Source organism: Pleurodeles waltl, chromosome 12 (genome assembly GCF_031143425.1).
Source record: "Pleurodeles waltl isolate 20211129_DDA chromosome 12, aPleWal1.hap1.20221129, whole genome shotgun sequence".
NCBI classification, from domain to species: domain Eukaryota; kingdom Metazoa; phylum Chordata; class Amphibia; order Caudata; family Salamandridae; genus Pleurodeles; species Pleurodeles waltl.
Genome location: NC_090451.1, coordinates 702,558,319 through 702,573,857, shown reverse-complemented (window position 1 = coordinate 702,573,857; position 15,539 = coordinate 702,558,319). Strand labels below are relative to the sequence as shown.

The following is a 15,539-nucleotide window of genomic DNA, read 5'->3' as shown; positions in this document are numbered from 1 at the left end:
CACGGTGAAGTGGAATTTTACATGAGTGGGACACAGATAAAAAGGTCTGGACACAACTACAGATTCACAAAACACAGTACACTGCCACCACTGCTCTATGTACTCAATTTATACCGGGGACTGGCATGGGCCTCAGCATGCATGCTAATTTAGGGCAAGACTATTTAGCAAATCAAAAACTGGGATTTCAGATACATGCAGCAGGGCCCTCAGGGCAGAGAAACACATTTGTAGACCATGTATGCAACATTTCTGTCTCGGCAGCTTTACCTGTGTCATTGCATACTCCATGGAGTGCTGACAGCTTCTAGCGTGAAAAGGCAATATTGTTGAGAGGGGTCTAAGGTAGAATTAGGTAATGATGTGCCAAAGGTTTCATACAACATTGGTGATCAATAGACTGTTCCACTTAACACCAGTGATTCAGTGCTGGAGCTGTAATGTACGGAATGATCTGGACATGCAAAGATGAAAATGTTCTCCTGTTGGTTTGGTTTGTGAAGCAGCTTTTCTGTGAAACTGGGTGACTCACAGCCGGCTGTGAGCTGAGATTTAACTTCGTCTTCAGCATGACATTGTCATACTCGATCTATACTCGATCTATTACATGTGCCATCAGCCAAGTGTTGAGCGAGCCAGTTGCTTCCCCAGAATCACTTTGCATCAGTTAAAAGATGAAATGCTCATAGTCCATGTTCTTCTGGGTGTGTAGCCAGGTGGGTGCCAGGATCAGCTGTGCGGACCTCTGGTCATGGTCTAACTATCAAACGAGCGCAGTAAAGTGGTAGGCCTCTCTTGCGAACCTTTCTTATGGCTGCATTGATGCACAGCTCAGAATATTCACCCAGCTCAGCACTGCAACAGATAGAGGGATGTCGACTGCAGCTTCTCACTGACGCTCAGATGAAGGGGAGCTCGGCCAGCCGGTGTTCTTAGCATCCTTGTTCGTGGCTGAATCGTCTGGCTGCATCCTTCCTTGAGAGAGGCCTCACTCCCTGGGCCCGACCCACTTGAGTGCAGGCAGTAGAGCTACTGTCATCTCTTATGTGTTAGGGGTGCACCCCAGTGACGGCACTAATAACCTCATGTTTCTTTATTGGGATTATTTATATTTCTTAGCTTGTCGAGTGTTTTAGTAACGGCGTTGGCATCCCTTCTCTTCCTAAACCCGGTGCTTCTTTGAACCTTGGAAGTTGGTGCCACCGTGCCCGAGAGCTCGCAGAAGCGTGCTGCGAGTTAGATTGTGACAGCTGGTAGATACGATGGAGGGCACGCGCCGGCGCAGGGTGTAGACACCGCCCTCACGGGCGCTGCTTCTCTGTCTCCATCGGACTAAGCTGGTTAAGATCCAAACATCAAGCCCTGAAAAAGTGGTACCTGTATTTTGGGGCTGTCAGACTGTGCTCTTTCCTGCTGTCCCACAGCTCCCAACTCTTGTTAAAAGAGCACAGGCTAGCTGGGACCAGAGGCCAAGAAGATCACTTGTAGTCAACAAAATAAAGATTCGCCATTTCCAAAGCACCCTCTTTTGAATAGCTTTGTTTTTGAAAGGCTGAAAAAGCTGCTCTGTTTCCTTAGAGTACATTCCAATCGAGGGAAGGCAGCCAAAGCATTTCGCCTACGTAATTTGTTTTGGCAGACATCTAAGAGCTGCTACGTGAAATATGTCCAAGTTTCCTACAAGCACTGTAGCAGATTCGCAGATTTTCACTCTACGACAAACACCTTTTAAAACATATTTTCCTGTAGTATGTGTTCCCATGTATAGCTCTGTGGAAACCGGGGAGGTGCGTTTTTTGTATTTGTAGTTCTTTAGATTTTCATTTATTGTATGAATACCTGTTTGATTGCTGGTTTGTTACACAGGTAGATCATTTATTTCCAGGAGTCTCTCGATATAGTGCATTGCCTGGCGTTGACTGTAAAAATATGTGTTCGATGGCATATGTCGCTGCAGATACACATGTTTAGCACAGTCCGCTGCCTGGTGTTGGGCTCGGTGTATTACAAGTTGTTTTTCTTCGAAGAAGTCTTTTTTGGTCACGGACCGAAGGACTCCTCCCTCTTCGGCTCCATTGCGCATGGGCGTCGACTCCATCTTAGATTGTTTTTTTCCGCTGTCGGGTTCGGACGTATTCCTTTTCGCTCCGTGTTTCGGTTCGGAAAGTTAGTCAGAATCTCGGAAGAAAGCGTCGGTATTGTTCCGTTCGGTATCGGGATAGTTAGGTACATCGACACCGATCATCGGAAGACTTTGGGGTAGCTTCGATCCCCCATCGGGGCCTGGTCGGCCCGACCGCGTGCGACATCGAAGCCGATGGAACGGACCCCGTTCCGTTTCTGCCCAAAATGTCACAGTAAGTATCCTTATACAGATCAGCACTTGGTCTGTAACTTGTGCTTGTCCCCCGAGCACAAGGAGGATACCTGTGAGGCCTGTCGAGCCTTCCGGTCCAGAAAAACACTCCGGGACCGAAAAGCCAGGCGTCTACAAATGGCGTCCACGCCGACAAAACAACGTTTCGACGACGAAGAGGAAACATTCTCGGTTCCGGACTCAGAATCCGGAGACTCCGACGTCGAACAACAACAACAAACAGTGAGTAAGACGTCGAAAATAAAAACCATCGAAAAAACAAAAGCCCAGGGGACGCCACTGCCAACAGGCCATGGCTCGACCCATAAAACCGGCGAGCCATCGAAGGCGCCGAAAAAGGGCACGCCCATAGCGAAGACACCCGACTCCGGTCGAGGGACCGCCATGGAGCAAACTCGGAGCCGAGATAGCGGCTCCGAGAAGCAAAAACAAGATGCCGGCACCGAAAAACATCGGCACCGAGACACACTGCCGAAAGCCACAAAAATTCTGTCGGTACCGAAGCCGAAAAAAGATTCTCTCTCGGCGCCGAAAAGTTCCACACCTCCTTCCTACACAGAGGAACAAGGAATAAGTGGCCAGATGCACAGATTTGGACAAGAGCTCCAAAGTGTAGAATCAGACTACACACAAAAGAGACTGTACATCCAACAAGACACAGGGAAGATATCAACCCTTCCCCCAATAATGAGAAAAAGAAGGATCGGATTTCTCAAGGATGACGCACAACCACAAGCCAAAGTGGTTAAAAAAGTCACGCCTCCGCCCTCTCCACCACAACAGGCATCGCCGGCACAAACACCGCCACAAATGCACTCACCAGCGCAAACTACCATAAGTCAAGATAATCAGGATCAAGACGCTTGGGACCTATATGACACCCCAGTGCCGGACAATGATCCCGATTCATACCCCACAAAGCCGTCACCGCCAGAGGACAGTACCTCATACTCGCAACTGGTGGCTAGGGCAGCAGAATTCCACAATGTCCAACTGCATTCCGATCCTATAGAGGATGATTTTTTATTTAACACCCTCTCGGCTACACATAGCCAATATCAATGTCTCCCAATGCTACCAGGGATGTTACGGCACACAAAACAAATTTTTGAAGAGCCCGTAAAATCAAGAGCCATCACCCCAAGGGTGGATAAGAAATACAAACCACCACCCACAGACCCAGTGTTTATTACTTCGCAGTTACCACCTGACTCCGTAGTAGTAGGGGCAGCTCGCAAAAGAGCAAATTCACATACATCTGGCGACGCCCCACCTCCGGACAAAGAAAGCCGAAAATTTGATGCAGCAGGAAAAAGAGTAGCATCACAGGCAGCCAACCAGTGGCGCATCGCAAATTCTCAAGCGCTGCTAGCCCGATATGACCGCGCACACTGGGATGAGATGCAACTTCTCATAGACCATCTTCCCCAGGAATACCAAAAAAGGGCGCAGCAAATAGTTGAAGAGGGACAAACGATCTCAAACAATCAAATCCGCTCTTCAATGGACGCAGCCGATACTGCAGCGAGAACAGTCAACACTGCTGTCACCATAAGGAGACACGCTTGGCTCCGCACTTCAGGCTTCAAACCTGAAATCCAGTAGGCTGTCCTTAATATGCCCTTCAACGAGAAACAACTTTTTGGCCCTGAAGTGGACACAGCCATTGAAAAACTTAAAAAGGACACAGACACGGCCAAAGCCATGGGCGCACTCTACTCCCCGCAGAGCAGAGGCTCTTTTAGAAAAACTCCATTTAGAGGGGGGTTTCGTGGCCAACCCACAGACACCACCAGCCAACAAACAAGAACCACACCATATCAGGGTTCATTCCAAAGGGGAGGTTTCAGGGGATATAGAGGGGGTCAATTCCCAAGGAGTAGGGGAAGATTCCAGACTCCAAAAACACCTCCACCTAAACAGTGACTTTCAAGTCACACAACCCCTTCACTCAACACCAGTGGGGGGAAGACTAAGCCAATTCTACCAAGCTTGGCAGCAGATTACAACAGACAATTGGGTATTAGCAATAATCCAACATGGCTATTGCATAGAATTCCACAAATTCCCACCAAACATCCCTCCAAAAAACACGCAAAATGTCACCACAACATTTAGAACTCTTAGGACTAGAAGTTCAAGCACTACTGCAAAAGGATGCAATAGAGTTAGTACCAGTACAACAAAAAAACACAGGAGTTTACTCCCTGTACTTTCTAATTCCAAAAAAAGACAAAACATTAAGACCAATATTAGATCCCAGGACACTAAATACCTACATCATATCGGACCACTTTCACATGGTCACACTACAAGACATCATTCCACTGCTCAAACAGCAAGATTACATGACCACATTAGACCTAAAAGATGCGTACTTTCATATACCGATACACCCTTCTCACAGAAAGTACCTAAGGTTCGTATTCAAAGGAATACATTACCAATTCAAGGTGTTGCCATTCGGAATAACAACTGCACCAAGAGTATTCACAAAATGTCTAGCAGTAGTAGCAGCACATATCAGGAGACAACAAATACATGTGTTTCCTTACCTAGACGATTGGCTAATCAAGACCAACACAGTAAGAAAGTGCACAAACAACACCACATATGTCATACAAACCCTTCACAAACTGGGTTTCTCCATCAACTATACAAAGTCACACCTCGAACCGTGTCAGACACAACAATATCTAGGGGCAACCATCAACACATCAAAAGGAATTGCCACTCCAAGTCCACAAAGAGTTCAAGCATTCCACAAGGTAATAAGTGCTATGTTTCCAAACCAAAAGATACAAGCAAAATTTGTGCTAAAACTTCTAGGCATGATGTCATCATGCATAGCCATTGTCCCAAACGCAAGACTACACATGCGACCCTTACAACAGTGCCTAGCATCACAATGGTCACAAGCACAGGGTCAACTTCTAGATCTGGTGTTGGTAGACCGCCAAACATACCTCTCGCTTCTATGGTGGAACAGCAACAATTTAAACAAAGGGCAGACATTTCAGGACCCAGTGCCTCAATACGTTATAACAACAGATGCTTCCATGACAGGGTGGGGAGCACACCTCAATCACCACAGCATTCAAGGACAATGGGACGTACACCAAACAAAATTTCATATAAATTACCTAGAACTGTTAGCAGTATTTCTAGCGTTAAAAGCCTTTCAACCCATAATAACACACAAATACATTCTTGTCAAAACAGACAACATGACAACAATGTATTATTTAAACAAACAAGGAGGAACACACTCAACACAATTGTGTCTCCTAACACAAAAAATATGGCAGTGGGCGATTCACAACCACATTCGCCTAATAGCACAATTTATTCCAGGGATCCAAAACCAACAAGCAGACAACCTTTCGCGAGATCACCAACAAGTCCACGAATGGGAAATTCACCCCCAAGTTCTGAACAATTACTTTCAAATTTGGGGAACACCCCAGATAGATTTGTCCGCAACAAAAGAAAACGCAAAATGCCAAAACTTCGCATCCAGGTACCCACACCGCGAATCACAAGGCAATGCTCTATGGATGAGTTGGTCAGGGATATTTGCATACGCTTTTCCCCCTCTCCCTCTCCTTCCATATCTAGTAAACAAATTGAGTCAAAACCAACTCAAACTCATACTGATAGCACCCACATGGGCAAGACAACCTTGGTATACAACTCTACTAGACCTTTCACTAGTACCGCATGTCAAACTACCCAACAGACCAGATCTGTTAACACAACACAAACAACAGATCAGGCATCCAAACCCAGCATCATTGAATCTAGCAATTTGGCTCCTGAAATCCTAGAATTCGGACACTTAGACCTCACACAAGAATGTATGGAGGTCATAAAACAAGCTAGAAAAGCTTCCACTAGACACTGCTATGCATCTAAGTGGAAAAGATTTGTTTGCTACTGCCATACCAATCAAATCCAACCATTGCATGCCTCTACAAAGGACATAGTAGGATACTTACTACATTTGCAAAAAGCAAACCTCGCTTTTTCATCTATAAAAATACACCTCGCAGCAATATCTGCTTACCTACAAACTACTCATTCATCGTCTCTATTTAGAATACCAGTTATTAAAGCATTCATGGAAGGGCTAAAAAGAATTATACCACCAAGAACACCACCAGTTCCTTCATGGAACCTTAACATCGTCTTAACAAGACTCATGGGTCCACCTTTCGAACCCATGCATTCCTGCGAAATGCAATATCTAACGTGGAAAGTCGCATTTCTCATTGCAATCACATCCCTCAGAAGAGTAAGTGAAATACAGGCATTTACCATACAAGAACCATTTATTCAAATACACAAAAATAAAATAGTTCTAAGAACAAATCCAAAATGTCTACCAAAAGCAATCTCACCATTCCATTTAAATCAAACAGTAGAATTACCAGTGTTCTTCCCACAGCCAGATTCCGTGGCTGAAAGAGCACTACATACATTAGGCATCAAAAGAGCACTAATGTACTACATTGACAGAACAAAGCTAATCAGGAAAACAAAACAACTGTTCATAGCTTTTCAAAAACCACACATAGGAAATACAATCTCTAAACAAGGCATTGCTAGATGGATAGTCAGATGTATTCAAACATGCTATCTTAAAGCCAAGAGAGAATTGCCTATTACACCAAAGGCACACTCAACCAGAAAGAAAGGTGCTACAATGGCCTTTCTAGGAAACATTCCTATGAGCGAAATATGTAAGGCTGCAACCTGGTCTACGCCTCATACATTTACTAAACACTACTGTGTAGACGTACTAAATGCACAACAAGCTACAGTGGGCCAAGCTGTACTAAGAACATTATTCCAAACTACTTCAACTCCTACAGGCTAAACCACCGCTTTTAGGGGAGGTAACTGCTTTATAGTCTATGCTAAACATGTGTATCTGCAGCGACATATGCCATCGAACTGAAAATGTCACTTACCCAGTGTACATCTGTTCGTGGCATTAGTCGCTGCAGATTGACATGTGCCCTCCCGCCTCCCCGGGAAGCCTGTAGCCGTTTAGAAGTAAATCTTAAATCTTAAACATTTGTACATTTGTAAATAATTATTATAAACTTTTTATGTACATACGTATTCACTCCATTGCATGGGCACTATTTATAGCAAACAACTCCAGCCTCACCCTCTGCGGGGAAAACAATCTAAGATGGAGTCGACGCCCATGCGCAATGGAGCCGAAGAGGGAGGAGTCCTTCGGTCCCGTGACCAAAAAAGACTTCTTCGAAGAAAAACAACTTGTAATACTCCGAGCCCAACACCAGGCAGCGGACTGTGCTAAACATGTGAATCTGCAGCGACTAATGCCACGAACAGATGTACACTGGGTAAGTGACATTTTCATTTTCCCACAGGGCAGTGCAGGGGCTCCGAGACAGCTATGTGATCTTGCTCAAATGCAGCCCCTTCTCCTTAATTAAACACGTTGGCCAGAGACGCTTTAGGGTATGAGCAAACTGGGCTCTGGCGTGGGGCCCCAGCCCTTCAGGGGGGCCCCGGATAGAGCCGGCTGTGCTCTACAGAGAGTCTACTCACCTTAAATAATTATTAAGAAGACCCTTTAATTTTATTTAAATGTGAGAGATATGTGAGGGTCTATTACAGACATTTCGCAGAGACCTATTCTGTCTGTTTGATGCAACATCCGCAAAAAGTCTCTTTTAGATGGAAACAGGACCTCCCATATGAGAAAAGTGAGGTTGTCAGAGATTATTTGCAGTAATGTTAGTGAGCTGCTGCTGGGTTACAATATTAAAACACGTCACTATCCCCGAATATTAGATGTGAACATGCGTAGACTTTGATGTGCCTGTGCACTGTCAGTGTCCTCGCCAAAGAAGGCATGATAGAGCTGAAACAGGATCGTAAATTCAAAGCTGTTCTGTACAGGGGTCCCTAAAATACGTTTGGCCCCGGGCCCCCAAAACCCTTGAGGTGTCCCTGCCGCTGGCCACTAGATTGCTTGTTTTCTGTGCTTGATCAGGCTGCCTTCATAAGTTTTTGGGGGTCATGGAGGCATCGTAGGCTTCGCTCTGATATTCATGAAAGATAGACTGTATATCTCTGGGGGAATGCTGAAAGGCAATTTAAAAGACCTTCTAACCCGAAGAAAGAGCAGCAGAAGGCAAGACGTTTTATCTTTTTCAACACCATCAAATCAGACATAAAATAATACACGTGGCACTGAAAGAAAGCAGCAGATGATGCTCATGGTGCCTCTGCTCTTGAATATTGTACCCCGTATTAAGTATTGTGGGGCAGTAGGGAACGATTTTGTTATTTTTGTCTTTACATCTATGCATTGAGTTGTGACTGTTACCTGCATGCAGGACTGCACAGGGATTTCAGCTTCCAGCAGCCTCATAGTTTTGCTTGACTGAAGAGCAGCAAATAAGTTAATGTAGATTTGCAGGTGTAATGGGTCAGAGTGGTACGCCTTGCATGTGATTGTTTTGTCAGATAGGTGAGACATTATGACTAATCTGTCTACGCTGTCACACAGCAAGGGGATAAAATATCTATAGTTGTAAATACTGTCACACGGTATGGGGTTAGGTTATCTCCTGTGTGGTAAAGCTGTCACACGGTATGGGCGTAGGTTATCTCCTGTGTGGTAAAAGCTGTCACACAGTATGGGCTTGGTTACCTCCTGTCTGGTAAAGCTGTTACACGGTATGTAAGGTATCTCCTGTGTGGTAAAGCTGTCACACACTATGGGCATAGGTTATCTCCTGTGTGGTAAAGCTGTTACACAGTATGGGCGCAAGTTATCTCCTGTGTGGTAAAGCTGTCACACAGTATGGAGTTAAGGTATCTCCTGTGTGGTAAATGCTGTCTCACAGTATGGTGGTAGGTTATCTCCTGTGTGGTAAAGCTGTTGCACGGTATGGAGGTAGGTTATCTCCTGTGTGGTAAACCTGTCACACAGTATAGGCGTAGGTTATCTCCTGTCCTATAAAGCTGTCACACAGTATCAGGGTAGGTTATCTCCTGTGTGGTAAAGCTGTCACACAGTATGGGCTTGGTTACCTCCTGTCTGGTAAAGCTGTTACACGGTATGTAAGGTATCTCCTGTGTGGTAAAGCCGTCACACACTATGGGCATAGGTTATCTCCTGTGTGGTAAAGCTGTTACACAGTATGGGCGCAAGTTATCTCCTGTGTGGTAAAGCTGTCACACAGTATGGAGTTAAGGTATCTCCTGTGTGGTAAATGCTGTCTCACAGTATGGGTGTAGGTTATCTCCTGTGTGGTAAAGCTGTTACACAGTATGGTGGTAGGTTATCTCCTGTGTGGTAAAGCTGTTGCACGGTATGGAGGTAGGTTATCTCCTGTGTGGTAAAAGCTGTCACACGGTATGGGGTTAGGTTATCTCCTGTGTGGTAAAGCTGTTGCACAGTATGGGGGTAGGATATCTCCTGTGTGGTAAAAGCTGTCACACGGTATGGGCGTAGGTTATCTCCTGTGTGATAAAGCTGTCGCACAGTATGGGGTAGGTTTTCTCCTGTGTGGTAAAGCTGTCACACAGTATGGAGTTAAGGTATCTCCTGTGTGGTAAATGCTGTCACACAGTATGGGCGTAGGTTATCTCCTGTGTGGTAAAGCTGTCACACAGTATGGGGTTAGGTTATCTCCTGTATGGTAAAGCTGTCACACAGTATGGGCGTAGGTTATCTCCTGTGTGGTAAATCTGTCACACAGTATAGGCGTAGGTTATCTCCTGTCCTATAAAGCTGTCACACAGTATCAGGGTAGGTTATCTCCTGTGTGGTAAAGCTGTCACACAGTATGGGCTTGGTTACCTCCTGTCTGGTAAAGCTGTTACACGGTATGTAAGGTATCTCCTGTGTGGTAAAGCTGTCACACAGTATGGACGTAAGTTATATCCTGTGTGGTAAAGCTGTCGCACAGTATGGGCGTAGGTTATCTCCTATCCTATAAAGCTATCACACAGTATGGGCGTAGGTTATCTCCTGTCCTATAAAGCTATCACACAGTATGGGCGTAGGTTATCTCCTGTGTGGTAAATGCTGTCTCACAGTATGGGAGTAGGTTATCGCCTGTGTGGTAAAGCTGTCACACTGTATGGGCGTAAGTTATATCCTGTGTGGTAAAGCTGTCACACAGTATGGGCGTAGGTTATCTCCAGTCTGGTAAAGCTGTCACACGGTATGGGGTTAGGTTATCTCCTGTGTGGTAAATGCTGTCTCACAGTATGGGAGTAGGTTATCGCCTGTATGGTAAGGCTGTCACACAGTATGGGTGTAGGTTATCTCCTGGGTGGTAAAGCTGTCACACAGTATGGGTGTAGGTTATCGCCTGTCTGGTAAAGCTGTCACACAATATAGAGTTAAGGTATCTCCTGTGTGGCAAAGCTGTCACACAGTATGGGCGTAGGTTATCTCCTGTGTTGTAAAGCTGTTGCACAGTATGGGTGTAGGTTATCTCCTGTCCTATAAAGCTGTCACACAGTATGGGGTTAAGGTATCTCCTGTGTGGTAAATGCTGTCTCACAGTATGGAGTTAGGTTATCTCCTGTGTTTGGTGAGCTGTCACACGGTATAGGTTTAGGTTATCTCTTGTGTGGTAAAGCTGTCACACAATATGGAGTTAAGGTATCTCCTGTGTGGTAAATGCTGTCTCCCAGTATGGGGTTAAGGTACCGCCTCTGTGTGTTTAATGCCATCACACAGTATGGGGTTAAGGTATCTCCTGTGTGGTAAAGCTGTCACACAGTATGGGAGTAGGTTATCTCCTGTCCGGTAAAGCTGTCGCACAATATGGAGTTAAGGTATCTCCTGTGTGGTAAATGCTGTCACACAGTATGGGCGTAGGTTATCTCCTGTGTGGTAAAGCTGTCACACAGTATGGGCGTAGGTTATCTCCTGTGTGGTAAACCTGTCACACAGTATAGGCGTAGGTTATCTCCTGTCCTATAAAGCTGTCGCACAGTATCAGGGTAGGTTATCTCCTGTGTGGTAAAGCTGTCACACAGTATGGGCTTGGTTACCTCCTGTCTGGTAAAGCTGTTACACGGTATGTAAGGTATCTCCTGTGTGGTAAAGCTGTCACACACTATGGGCATAGGTTATCTCCTGTGTGGTAAAGCTGTCACACAGTATGGAGTTAAGGTATCTCCTGTGTGGTAAATGCTGTCTCACAGTATGGGTGTAGGTTATCTCCTGTGTGGTAAAGCTGTTACACAGTATGGTGGTAGGTTATCTCCTGTGTGGTAAAGCTGTCACACAGTATGGGCGTATTTTATCTCCTGTGTGGTAAAGCTGTCACACAGTATGGGCGTAGGTTATCTCCAGTCAGGTAAAGCTGTCACACGGTATGCGGTTAGGTTATCTCCTGTGTGGTAAATGCTGTCTCACAGTATGGGAGTAGGTTATCGCCTGTGTGGTAAAGCTGTCACACTGTATGGGCGTAAGTTATATCCTGTGTGGTAAAGCTTTCACACAGTATGGGCGTAGGTTATCGCCTGTGTGGTAAAGCTGTCACACTGTATGGGCGTAAGTTATATCCTGTTTGGTAAAGCTGTCACACAGTATGGGTGTAGGTTATCGTCTGTGTGGTAAAGCTGTCACACAGTAAATGCTATCACACAATATAGAGTTAAGGTATCTCCTGTGTGGTAAAGATGTCACACAGTATGGGCGTAGGTTATCTCCTGTGTTGTAAAGCGGTCACACAGTATGGGTGTAGGTTATCTCCTGTTCAATAAAGCTGTCACACAGTGTGGAGTTAAGGTATCTCCTGTGTGGTAAATGCTGTCTCGCAGTATGGGAGTAGGTTATCTCCTGTCTGGTAAAGCTGTCACACGGTATGGAGTTAAGGTATCTCCTGTCTGGTAAATGCTGTCTCACAGTATGGGAGTAGGTTATCTCCTGTCCTATAAAGCTGTCGCACAGTATGGAGTTAAGGTATCTCCTGTGTTGTAAAGCTGTCACACAGTATGGGCGTAGGTTATCTCCTGTCCTATAAAGCTATCACACAGTATGGGCGTAGGTTATCTCCTGTGTGGTAAATGCTGTCTCACAGTATGGGAGTAGGTTATCGCCTGTGTGGTAAAGCTGTCACACGGTATGGGGTTAGGTTATCTCCTGTATGGTAAAGCTGTCACACAGTATGGGCGTAGGTTATCTCCTGTGTGGTAAATCTGTCACACAGTATAGGCGTAGGTTATCTCCTGTCCTATAAAGCTGTCACACAGTATCAGGGTAGGTTATCTCCTGTGTGGTAAAGCTGTCACACAGTATGGGTGTAGGTTATCGCCTGTCTGGTAAAGCTGTCACACAATATAGAGTTAAGGTATCTCCTGTGTGGCAAAGCTGTCACACAGTATGGGCGTAGGTTATCTCCTGTGTTGTAAAGCTGTTGCACAGTATGGGTGTAGGTTATCTCCTGTCCTATAAAGCTGTCACACAGTATGGGGTTAAGGTATCTCCTGTGTGGTAAATGCTGTCTCACAGTATGGAGTTAGGTTATCTCCTGTGTTTGGTGAGCTGTCACACGGTATAGGTTTAGGTTATCTCTTGTGTGGTAAAGCTGTCACACAATATGGAGTTAAGGTATCTCCTGTGTGGTAAATGCTGTCTCCCAGTATGGGGTTAAGGTACCGCCTCTGTGTGTTTAATGCCATCACACAGTATGGGGTTAAGGTATCTCCTGTGTGGTAAAGCTGTCACACAGTATGGGAGTAGGTTATCTCCTGTCCGGTAAAGCTGTCGCACAATATGGAGTTAAGGTATCTCCTGTGTGGTAAATGCTGTCACACAGTATGGGCGTAGGTTATCTCCTGTGTGGTAAAGCTGTCACACAGTATGGGCGTAGGTTATCTCCTGTGTGGTAAACCTGTCACACAGTATAGGCGTAGGTTATCTCCTGTCCTATAAAGCTGTCGCACAGTATCAGGGTAGGTTATCTCCTGTGTGGTAAAGCTGTCACACAGTATGGGCTTGGTTACCTCCTGTCTGGTAAAGCTGTTACACGGTATGTAAGGTATCTCCTGTGTGGTAAAGCTGTCACACACTATGGGCATAGGTTATCTCCTGTGTGGTAAAGCTGTCACACAGTATGGAGTTAAGGTATCTCCTGTGTGGTAAATGCTGTCTCACAGTATGGGTGTAGGTTATCTCCTGTGTGGTAAAGCTGTTACACAGTATGGTGGTAGGTTATCTCCTGTGTGGTAAAGCTGTCACACAGTATGGGCGTATTTTATCTCCTGTGTGGTAAAGCTGTCACACAGTATGGGCGTAGGTTATCTCCAGTCAGGTAAAGCTGTCACACGGTATGCGGTTAGGTTATCTCCTGTGTGGTAAATGCTGTCTCACAGTATGGGAGTAGGTTATCGCCTGTGTGGTAAAGCTGTCACACTGTATGGGCGTAAGTTATATCCTGTGTGGTAAAGCTTTCACACAGTATGGGCGTAGGTTATCGCCTGTGTGGTAAAGCTGTCACACTGTATGGGCGTAAGTTATATCCTGTTTGGTAAAGCTGTCACACAGTATGGGTGTAGGTTATCGTCTGTGTGGTAAAGCTGTCACACAGTAAATGCTATCACACAATATAGAGTTAAGGTATCTCCTGTGTGGTAAAGATGTCACACAGTATGGGCGTAGGTTATCTCCTGTGTTGTAAAGCGGTCACACAGTATGGGTGTAGGTTATCTCCTGTTCAATAAAGCTGTCACACAGTGTGGAGTTAAGGTATCTCCTGTGTGGTAAATGCTGTCTCGCAGTATGGGAGTAGGTTATCTCCTGTCTGGTAAAGCTGTCACACGGTATGGAGTTAAGGTATCTCCTGTCTGGTAAATGCTGTCTCACAGTATGGGAGTAGGTTATCTCCTGTCCTATAAAGCTGTCGCACAGTATGGAGTTAAGGTATCTCCTGTGTTGTAAAGCTGTCACACAGTATGGGCGTAGGTTATCTCCTGTCCTATAAAGCTATCACACAGTATGGGCGTAGGTTATCTCCTGTGTGGTAAATGCTGTCTCACAGTATGGGAGTAGGTTATCGCCTGTGTGGTAAAGCTGTCACACGGTATGGGGTTAGGTTATCTCCTGTGTGGTAAATGCTGTCTCCTAGTATGGGAGTAGGTTATCGCCTGTGTGGTAAGGCTGTCACACAGTATGGGTGTAGGTTATCTCCTGTGTGGTAAAGCTGTCACACAGTATGGGTGTAGGTTATCGCCTGTCTGGTAAAGCTGTCACACAATATAGAGTTAAGGTATCTCCTGTGTGGCAAAGCTGTCACACAGTATGGGCGTAGGTTATCTCCTGTGTTGTAAAGCTGTTGCACAGTATGGGTGTAGGTTATCTCCTGTCCTATAAAGCTGTCACACAGTATGGGGTTAAGGTATCTCCTGTGTGGTAAATGCTGTCTCACAGTATGGAGTTAGGTTATCTCCTGTGTTTGGTGAGCTGTCACACGGTATAGGTTTAGGTTATCTCTTGTGTGGTAAAGCTGTCACACAATATGGAGTTAAGGTATCTCCTGTGTGGTAAAGCTGTCACACAATATGGAGTTAAGGTATCTCCTGTGTGGTAAATGCTGTCTCCCAGTATGGGGTTAAGGTACCGCCTCTGTGTGTTTAATGCCATCACACAGTATGGGGTTAAGGTATCTCCTGTGTGGTAAATGCTATCACTCAGTATAGTAGTAAGGTGTCTCTTGTGTGGTAAATGCTGCCACAGAGTACAGTGATAAGGTGTCTCCTGTACGGTAAACAATCATCTAAGTTGTTACAAGAACTAGAGGTCATGTGTTTTGCTCATTTCTTGTTTGTTAACTACATCCTGTTTACGGATTTTCATTGTTTCTCCTTTGTGATAACAGCTATTAAGTAGCACGGTAGTAATCTAGTTCTCAGTAGGCTAAGAACACCCTAATGTTGAGAAGGGTACTTTGATCTGGATCCTACTACTTTCATCCCAGTGAATGCAATCTGGATTATTGCTGATAAATACGTGACAATTTCTTTCTAACAAGTACCCAGTGCTGCCTAATTAATGTATGTTCAGCTGTGATGCGTAGACTTCACAGGTACCCCTCTACGATAGATCACAGATGGAACTCTCCTTTCTTTCCAGATCTTTGGCTCCACTCAG

General features: G+C 45.3%; 1 protein-coding gene across 2 annotated transcripts in view; it reads left to right on the top strand.

Annotated features, from left to right (window-relative positions):
- AGFG2 (ArfGAP with FG repeats 2) overlaps positions 1-15,539 on the top strand; it is a 259,436-nt gene that overhangs the window by 65,659 nt on the left and 178,238 nt on the right. The gene's annotated exons all lie outside the window — the stretch shown is intronic.